The following is a 9641-nucleotide window of genomic DNA, read 5'->3' on the forward strand; positions in this document are numbered from 1 at the left end:
TCATTTTGAATAATCGGTTACTGAATTTGAATTGTTTATAAAAAGGTTGAAAGAGACTTAAAACAACAGTGTGGATAAAATGTTACCTTGTAGTTATACAAACCAAACTTATGTAGAGCACTTTTGATCGAAACTTGCATATCAGTTATTGGAGTTATATAATATAACCTACTACAGAACAAAGTTTGAGTGAGTAGCCACTTTTGAATGCAGAGGAAATCTTGAGGAAATGCTGACAGATGCAGAACATCCAACTAGAAGCCCATTTGTCTCCATTTTATATGATGACTCAAGACTGCTGGATGGTTTTGTGAAAACCACCGAACAGAATATACTGTAGGGCACGTTTTGACATGTTTTATTATTCATAGAAATAACACACCAAAAATAGGTAACTGTTTTAACACAAAACTCTCCACTGACCTACAAGACAAAAAAAACCCGTTTGTGCTACGGTTGCCGTGTATACACAAATGCTGACTCGCTGTCATCAATAATTTATCTGTGAAATGTTTGGATTACATGCCTCTGCGTCGTTTAAAAATAGCCTTGCCTTAGAGAAAATACTGTCAGAGAAAAACGTACACTTTTTCGGAAGTATTTGAAACCAGGTTTAATATAATCCATTTCTTTGTTGTAAACAAATCTATGTGTGTATCCAGTGTAAAGAGGGATTTGTCTTGCCCTGAAGAGCACTCACTTCAACACTGAATCGGGAGTCATGCCAAATCTTTACACATACTAAACCCGGGCCCCACTCCTCAGGTTGCATGCTCTGTTTTGAGAGTGGTCCTGAGCTTTTCCACAGTCATCTATAATGCATGCCTCCTCAGTGTCTCTGGCCGGGACCCCAGCTGTGCTGAGCCGGCTGTGTGACTTACTTTTCCCTGTGTCGCTCCAGTTTTGGAAACATCACATTTCCTATTTGGTTCTCTGTCTATTTATGAGATTACTGCCATATATGTAGCCAATCACGCTGAACACATTTGTTATTGTAATCACTGACTGTATTAACAGTTGGATTTTACTGAGTCTGGGCTATCAGAAAACCAAACGTTGGTGTTACTAATATCTGGGATCTATTTTAATATCCCTTCTCTGTTTGGGCTTCAATATTTCCATTTCCTTTTAGCTGTACTGTTAATATTGTCTCTATTTCTTCATTTTTAACTTCTCCTCTGATATCAGTTTTATTAAACTCACTTGAACAGCGTCCTTCTACACGCTGCAGGCCCATGTTGTGGAATAAGACTCAAGTACAGCAGACATATTCAGATGGTGAGAATCAGACAAGATGTCAGGCATCATTTATATGAAGTGCTCAGATACTGCATATAGTCATATCCTCGTATCTCAATCACGATATAGAACTATGTTCTGATCAGGATGGTTCCAGAACATTCTCTAGAATTATCTTTGTAGCAGGCTATGTGATGAGTCACAAGAGTTTAGTTTCTACCAGTGCTTCTGGGCGCTATCTGTGCTTGTCAGTGACTCACAATGTACTTTGTAATGCACTAATGAGAAGAACATTAGAGGAACTGTGCAGCTTGGATGCGATAGAATATTGTGAACAAGGTCTGGCTTAAATCCTCACCCAAGTCAGTGATGTGACCTGTTACCCTGATCAGGTGATTTATTCCATCTGCCTGTTTGGAATTTAGAAGTTCAGACGAAGAAACACAGATCCTTCCTGACCCGTCCCTTTAAATGTGTTGTTGGTCTAGGTTAGTAGGCATAGGGATTCCCTTCAGCGACATTTTTCATTTGGTCACTAGCCAAGCAGCAGACTTAGCTTTGTCTCATTTCAGTGGGGAGTCACTCGACCTACATTAATTACACCACAGTCTTCCCCTACTGATTTAGGTAGTAGATTTGAGAGAGAAATCCCTTCTGGAGAACATTACACTTTCCCAGTAGGTAGTGTGATGGTCTGTAGAGCATTGAGTATAGTATGCACTCATACTCTCCGTGCACTCGAGGACGCTTGAGGCTGCTCAGTAGCCTACAGGAAGAAGGTGGTTCTAAAAATCTCACCCCAAGGTTTTTTTTTATATGTTTTGAGTAATATCAGTGGAGTGGGTTTATGATAAATCAGTTTGATGCCCATTTTCTCAGTTTGCTTTCTTCTCATTACCACCCCAGTTTTTTGTTGTGCCTGCATCTAAAATAACTTAAAAGAAGGTGAGGATACTGCCCAGCACTTTGGCCAGGAACAGTCTCAAAGCAGCGTAGCTTGGGGAAGCCTCTGGTCCCCCCCCCCCTCCAATGCTAATAATAAACTAGTATTTTCCATAGGTGAAACCTTTCTAAGCAAAGTGTCAAGTGTCCATACCTTGTGGCTCGATAGTCTACATAAGCTTTCTACACCTGCAGCCAGTTTTAAAGTGTTTCTCTGTTTGTAAGTAAACCAGTGCCAGCTAGGCCCAGTGGTCTTCCAGACGTCTCAGGCCAGTGAGTGTTTGCTTTTGCCTTGTGGTCTCTGGCCCCCAGACGTGTCAGTGCCGTGCAGCTGCATCGCTGCTTTTTCCTACGCGCTCCCAGCTCAGCATTTGTCTTCATTAGTCCATATGTGTCAGCAGTGTACCAGTGTGGCCACAATGGCCACTTCACAACTTTCATGTGAAACCAATTTCTCTCTCTCTCTCTCTCTCCTCTCACAGTATGTGTATATATTTGTATGCACTTGTAAGTATAAGTATATATACTCTTTTGATCCCGTGAGGGAAATTTGCTCTCTGCATTTATCCCAATCCGTGAATTAGTGAAACACACTCAGCACACAGTGTACACACAGTGAGGTGAAGCACACACTAATCCCAGCGCAGTGAGCTGCCTGCAACAACAGCAGCGCTCGGGGAGCAGTGAGGGGTTAGGTGCCTTGCTCAAGGGCACTTCAGCCACTTCCTACTGGTCAGGGTTTGAACTGGCAACCCTCCGGTTCCAAGTCCGAAGCGCTAACCAGTAGGCCACAGCTGCCCACCAGTTAGAGTAAGAGTAAGAGTGCCAGCTAGATATAGCATAGGAATGTCTGTTAACTTTACCATATCCATAGATTATGACACCCCCATCTCTCTCTCTCTCTCTCTCTCTCTCTCTCTCTCTTTCTCTCTCTCTCTCTCACTGCAATGATAAGCCAAAACAAGTACTCTTTAACACAGCTGAAATGTCTGCTTAGTATTGTGGCTGGCTTGGTGGTGGCTGCTTTTTGGCACCCCTCGATAAACACATCCCACAGAACAGGATTACAGAGAGCCTCAGCCTGGGTAGAGTAGAGTAGAGTAGAGAGACAGGAAGAGGAATCTTTGGCTGGCGCTGGCGCTGGTGCTGGTGCTGGCGTGCCTCGGAGCAGCTAACCCACTTCTGCACGGTCCACACACCAGGGGGGCCGCGCTTTAAAGTGGCTGATGTTCACGGGCACATTTCCACCCGCGCACCAATAGGAGGCCTGTTTGGATCGTGCTCAACCAATAGGAGGCCTTTCTCCTCCCGCCCTGCCTCTGCATCGTAATCCTTCTAAGAAGCGGCTGCTGTTTTTTCCCGGGCTCTCTGGTGGGTAGGCTTCGTACTCTGGCCCGGAGCCTGGCGGATGCTGCTACATGGGCCGCTCTTTAGTATCTCTTCTGTTCTCCACGTTTGGAATGTGGTTCAATTTTCATCTTCAGTTTCATTTTTCCTCAAAATTCACTGTGATTATTTTAAAACCTTTTTGTATGCTTTGTATGTTAGAATCTGAGATGATCGGACATAATGAAAGTGAGTAGAGCATGAGGCGTTTGCTGCTGCCCAAACTAACATTATTGTTCTGGTCTCCTTCCTCTGCAGAGGTGGTGGGATAAAGATTAGCAGCTCCATTGTTTGGTATCTTCCAATGTGACACAGCTCACATAGAGCCAGCCTAAAAACAAACATCAGGATGGAGGTTGCTGGGGAGAAATCTCTCATGAAGTTGCTAGTTGGATGAGAGGGAGCTAGTCATATGATCATATTTTTTTTTTATATTTAACAAAGTTAACAAAATCACACACCTTACCCAGTTTTCCCTTAAGTCTTGGACAGTCTGATTTAATGTATGAGACACACACACAGGAGTAACAATAGAAGTAGAAAATGCTGAGGTGAGACCTGGAGGGCTAATTCATCTTAGTCTGTGGCAGCGAGAGAGCAGCCACTGTACAACTCTCCAGGAAAGTCTCACTTCATAACCCCATAGCTCATCCCTTTAAATCCTGCACCACTAAAAATCTATGGTGTAATCAAGGTCAAGTCAGCAGCCCATATTTTTTTCCCTTTTTTATCTTCACGGCAGCAAACCTCATATGCAGGTGTAGTGTGTGAGTCTGGCTGCATTTAATCAACTCTGAGAGAGAGAAAGAGAGAGAGAGAGAGAGAGCTGGGGTTTATGGGCTGGTTAATTTTCTTTTCCGTTCCTTCGCCGCAGAGCGATTGTGGAGATTATTGATGGGGGTGGGGTACCCATAGACTGAAGCGTTGCATTTAAAGGACATCAATGCTCTTTCTCAGGTAATTGATGTGTGCTCTTAGGTGGGGACACAGAGCCTGAGTTGACACACATGGAAACGGCTGAAAAACAAAAAGCTCCTGTTTGTGATGTTTGTGTCTCCTGTTTCTTCCACAAGAAAGTAGAGCATCAATATGATCAATAAGAGCACACACAGAGTGCACTCACACAAGATCTCAAGTCAGTGTGTAGTGTGAAGCCCTCCCCTCTAAGAGTAAAATGTCCTCTCCCTTTTTTGATGATATGCATTTTTACTTTATACTGTTCTGACTAGATCACCACTCTCAAACCCATTTAATAATCAATTGTATCTGTAATGTCATGTAATCTACAATGTGGTCAGTTCCAGTATCCTTCCCCATTACAAAGATAGGTGAGACTGCACCCACATACTATACAGTATGGTTTAGAGTCACTTTTATCTATAACGTCCCTCATCACCCAAATGAGTGATCATCTGCATGCATAAGCTTTAGATAATGTGTTGCCTATGTTAGAATGACAGGACAACTACACAGAATCCCCCTTTGCCCAACTAAGGACAGCAATAGTACTACAAGGAACAATAGTACTCACCCTGAAGAGTGCCCTGTGAACTGTCAAAGTGAAGATCCGCACACTGTAGAGCTCCCATTGAAGTATTTTTTATTTTGGTAAAGTTTCAAGCCCTTACGGCCCTTCCTCAGACTTCCAACCAAGTGTTACATAGCTGCCCTTTTAAATTACATTTGTCACGTGATTACAATTAGGTTGCAGGATCCATTACACAATTAATTAAAATAAAAGAACCATGCCCGTGTATATACACAATATAAACAAATAACAATATACAATATACACCATATCGCCAGTACATATAATATAATAATTCCTTCATTGTGGGTGTAAATACTCACATATACAATCCACACATCAGATCACCATATATTTACCATTTCATTCAAAGTGCAGTATTCTACTATACATATCAACTTTAAAAAAACATACATATATGTTAGAAAGTATGTTTTTACTTTACTTTGCAACATATTCAAGTAAAGTTGTGGGTAATCTCAAACTCTCCAAGACAAACTAGAGGCATCTGTTTTTATCTCAAAATACATTGTACATTATAAACTAAGAGGTGAGGACCACATATTCAGTGAGACAGAATCAATCCGTATTTGTAGGAGAACAACAAAGTCACAGAGTACCAGATACACTATTCAAGGGGAGATAGTAGGAGAAAGCAAATACCAGGTTCGAGAAAACCATGTTACCCTAAAAAGGTCTAATATCAAATTCTTCGTTGAGACCTCTAGGAGCTAAGGTATCCAACATAAATATCCAAAAAGGTCTCTACGTGGACACTTGATTGCCTCAATCCCCATATATTTTAGACTGGAAACAGTGTGTTTAGCATTCATGAAATGTACAGCTACAGGGCTAGATGTTACACCATTTCGAATAGCACTGCGATGTTCTGAGATCCTAGTTTTTAATCCCCTAGTGGTCTTGCTCTCAAAGATTGCCTTAAACAGACGATCACAAAGCAGTACAAAATCACATTCAAGATGACGTGACGCATAAACACATAATCCACGGGTCAGAAAAGATTACAATTTTCGCTGAAAGATTCAAAAATGTGTAACTCAGTGATAATGATCCTAGCCAAACACCCAGTGAACAGCAGTCTACATCTGTGTATGTGTCAGTTTGAGTGTATATGTTCTCTCTGTCCCAGGCCCCAGCAGTGTGAGCGATGAGCCTCCGTTCCACAGGATCATCTCCCCAGCACCAGGGGGCGCTACTCGGGCGTCCTATCAGGGCAGCCCCCAGCCGCCTGCCACTCCCGCTCTAAAACGCCGCTCTCTCCTCCCACCACCTGCCACCGGTGAGTCACCTGTCGGGGTTGATGGTATTGAACCTCATAGGAACCAGACAGGGTTTAACATCTGGAGACAAGTCATCTTCATTTGGGTGTTAACGTGGTGTTGAATTTGGTCTCATGAGGGCCAGACAGTGTGGATGGAGGTGAAGAGAAACAACACCAGCTCTTTGTGACGATAGTTGAACATCTGGAGACATGTCACCCTCATTTTGGTGTTAAATTTGGTCTCATGAGGGCCAGACATTTCCGCTCTTTGATAATGAGAGTAATGTACACCATATGGAGACAACTTGTCAAATTTATGATTACAGACGGTAGAAAAAAACTTGAATCCTCATGAGTCTGTATGTAGACTGTGTGATTGCTGCAGCTTCACAAGGCATTGCTTTGGCTTGAAAGATTTCTCACACAATAATATAAAGTTGTAGTCCTGGATTCCAGCAAAAGATTGTTATTAAAGACTGTTAGATATTTGAGAACAACCAAGCAAATTACACTCTTCTGGCCCCTGGAGCAACGTGCTGATTGGTTGAAATAGTGTATGGCTTGGTTGGACATTATGTATTTCCTTGAAGCAATTTGACTTGTGTGTATGTGTGCGTGTGTGTGTGTGTGTGTGTGTGTGTGTGTGTGTGTGTGTGTGTGTGTGTGTGTGTGTGTGTGTGTGTGTTGACAAAGTCAGATTCCGAGACCACACCTTCAATCACCCTTATCCAGATTTAGCACAAAAGTCCCCAAGTGCAAACCATACTAGTAAGAATAGAAATCTAGAAGTAGAAATCTTTAGTTATATATTTTATATTTAACCATTTTAATATTAATATTTTAGGGTTAATGAATGGGCTTTAGCCACCAACTCATTACATTATGCAAATCCCGTTGCTGTATTGTAACACATGAAGGTGATGTGCGCTGAGCTTTGACACTGATATGAGATTAATATTACATGTTTTGTGGTTGTACGGGACAGCGTCAGCTGCCCTTGGGGTGCAATTTGGAGAGAGGGGGGGGGTTGGCCCAGTACAAGGCCCTGCAACCATTTTGCGCTTCACTGAATCATATTGAAATTGATCCATGGGCCACCTAGCATCAGGAGAGGGGGATGGGAGAGAGGCAGACAAAAAGGGGGAAAGAGAAGGGGGGAGAGAGTGAGAGTATGTGAAATTGGATGTCCTCGATCGATGGTCTGTCGAGTGCAGTCACATTTTTTGTATTTCTGCAATGTCTTTCAATCTATGATTGTCTTTCTGCATATATATATATAATTTATTGATGTGATGGAAATGGCATTATTTTGTGCTGAATTGCATATCATATAAATTGCTCATCCACAGCTTCTAAGAAGGAACTGCAGAAGAATTCAGAAATTGCCCGACCAGCTTTATCTTCCCCTAAACGACTAGCAGTGGTCTCCCCCAAACCTCAATCACCAGGTAAAAACATTAATAAACCATGTGCCTCTACTATCCGGCATATTTAATAGAGTGATTCTTTAATCTCTACAAAGGCCCAGAGTTACAAAGGGAAACAGAAACACTAATTATCCCAGTCTGTTGACAGTGCTAGTGGGAGCACCTCTTTGTGGCTTATCCACTAAGAATGCACATCAGAAAGAACATTAGGACAAATGAATGCAGATACAGTATTTACTGGATTTTTGGGTATGTGTTTCTCCCACAAGAAGCATGACAAAAAATACTCACAATAAATCCAAATTCTACACAATGTTGTTGACAAAGTGGGCAACAGCATTCTATATCTTTATGTACTGTATGACACTTAGTTTGACTGACTGGAACTGACTCAGGAAAAAGTAACGTCTGCCTACTCAATACACTGTTGTGCTGATGTTTATCTCAGCATGTCCATATTCCTTTTATATTGAAGAACCACATAGTGCTGAATATAGTGAATGTTAGGAGCAGCGTCAGTGGTGAAAAATGTTCTGTAATATAGTAAGTAAGTAAAGTAAGTACAATTTATTTTTACAGCACATTTGTGTAAATCAGGTTTATTAGCCAAGTATACTTGCATGTACGATACACATATTTTGCATATACATATGTATACTTATGTATACATATGTATGTGTATACTTATATTATGTATGTGTATACTTATATGTATGTGTATACATATTATGTATGCATATGTATGTGTATACTTATACACAGCTAACGCTGATTTGATGTTTTCAAAACAGAAAGAAAAGTAAAATAAAATAAATACAATAAAATGAAAATGAATAATAAAATAAAAATAACTAAAAAATAAAATACATATACACATACATCTACACATTAAACAAGGGACAGCAGGACACAGAAAGCAAGCATAGCACATTAGAGGGTAGGGAAGGCCAGAGAGTACAGGTGGGTTTTGAGCCTGGATTTAAAAGCAGTGATAGAGGGGGTATAGATTTTATAGATGTTGTTCCAATATCCAACACTACTACACCCTCTCACCTGATTCTTAGAAAATAATAGGAAGTGTGAATCAAACCTTGTTGGGCAGTATGGGGAATGAAATAATACATCTCTACAAACAGAACTAATAACAATGCTTTGACAAAATATTCAGCCTCAAGAACTCAGCTTGATGGTCAATTACCATTCATTCACCAGTTGGTCAATTGCTGATCAGCCAAACTCATTGATATTGATTAGTCTGTGCTGGGGTCTGCTGTCTGCTGTCATGACCCAGAACTGTGATGGTCCAATATCATTTCTGTTAAGTCCGCAGCTTTAGACATGGTGATGTGTATTTCCCCAAATCACACATAAGTCTTTATTATATGGCTCCTTAGAATCATGCAGGAAGTTGCTTTAAACAGAATGGGCCAGCCCAATGTTCAGATTTCTTTATATCGACTGCTGTCACTGGCTGTGGGGCTTGTACTTCTGATTCACATCTGTTCATCCTGTGGGGATTCATATCCCTATACTGACCGATGGGATACGCTGTACATTCTCTGTTACTTCATTACTGTTGCTGTCTGTCCACCACCACCTCCAGTCCCCAGCAGACAGAGGCCCGTGGCGGCGGTCCAGAGGGTGACCCTCAGCACCTCCCCCAATAAGAATGCCCCGGAGCCGTCTGCTCCTCAGAAGGAGGGCCCGTCAGAGGAGGAGGTGCAGCGTCTGCAGGAGCGCTGCGAGGAGCAGGCCAGGCAGCTGGAGCGGATGCGTGCCGAGCTCAAGAAGACCACGCTGGGCCTGGAGGCCTTCGCCATCTGCACACAGCACCTGT

The sequence above is a fragment of the Alosa pseudoharengus genome, unplaced genomic scaffold (genome assembly GCF_046254945.1).
Source record: "Alosa pseudoharengus isolate Yale_2024_CS ecotype anadromous, Long Island Sound unplaced genomic scaffold, YU_APseudo_1.1 YU_APseudo_1.1_scf_8, whole genome shotgun sequence".
In the NCBI taxonomy this organism is placed as follows: Eukaryota; Metazoa; Chordata; class Actinopteri; order Clupeiformes; family Clupeidae; genus Alosa; species Alosa pseudoharengus.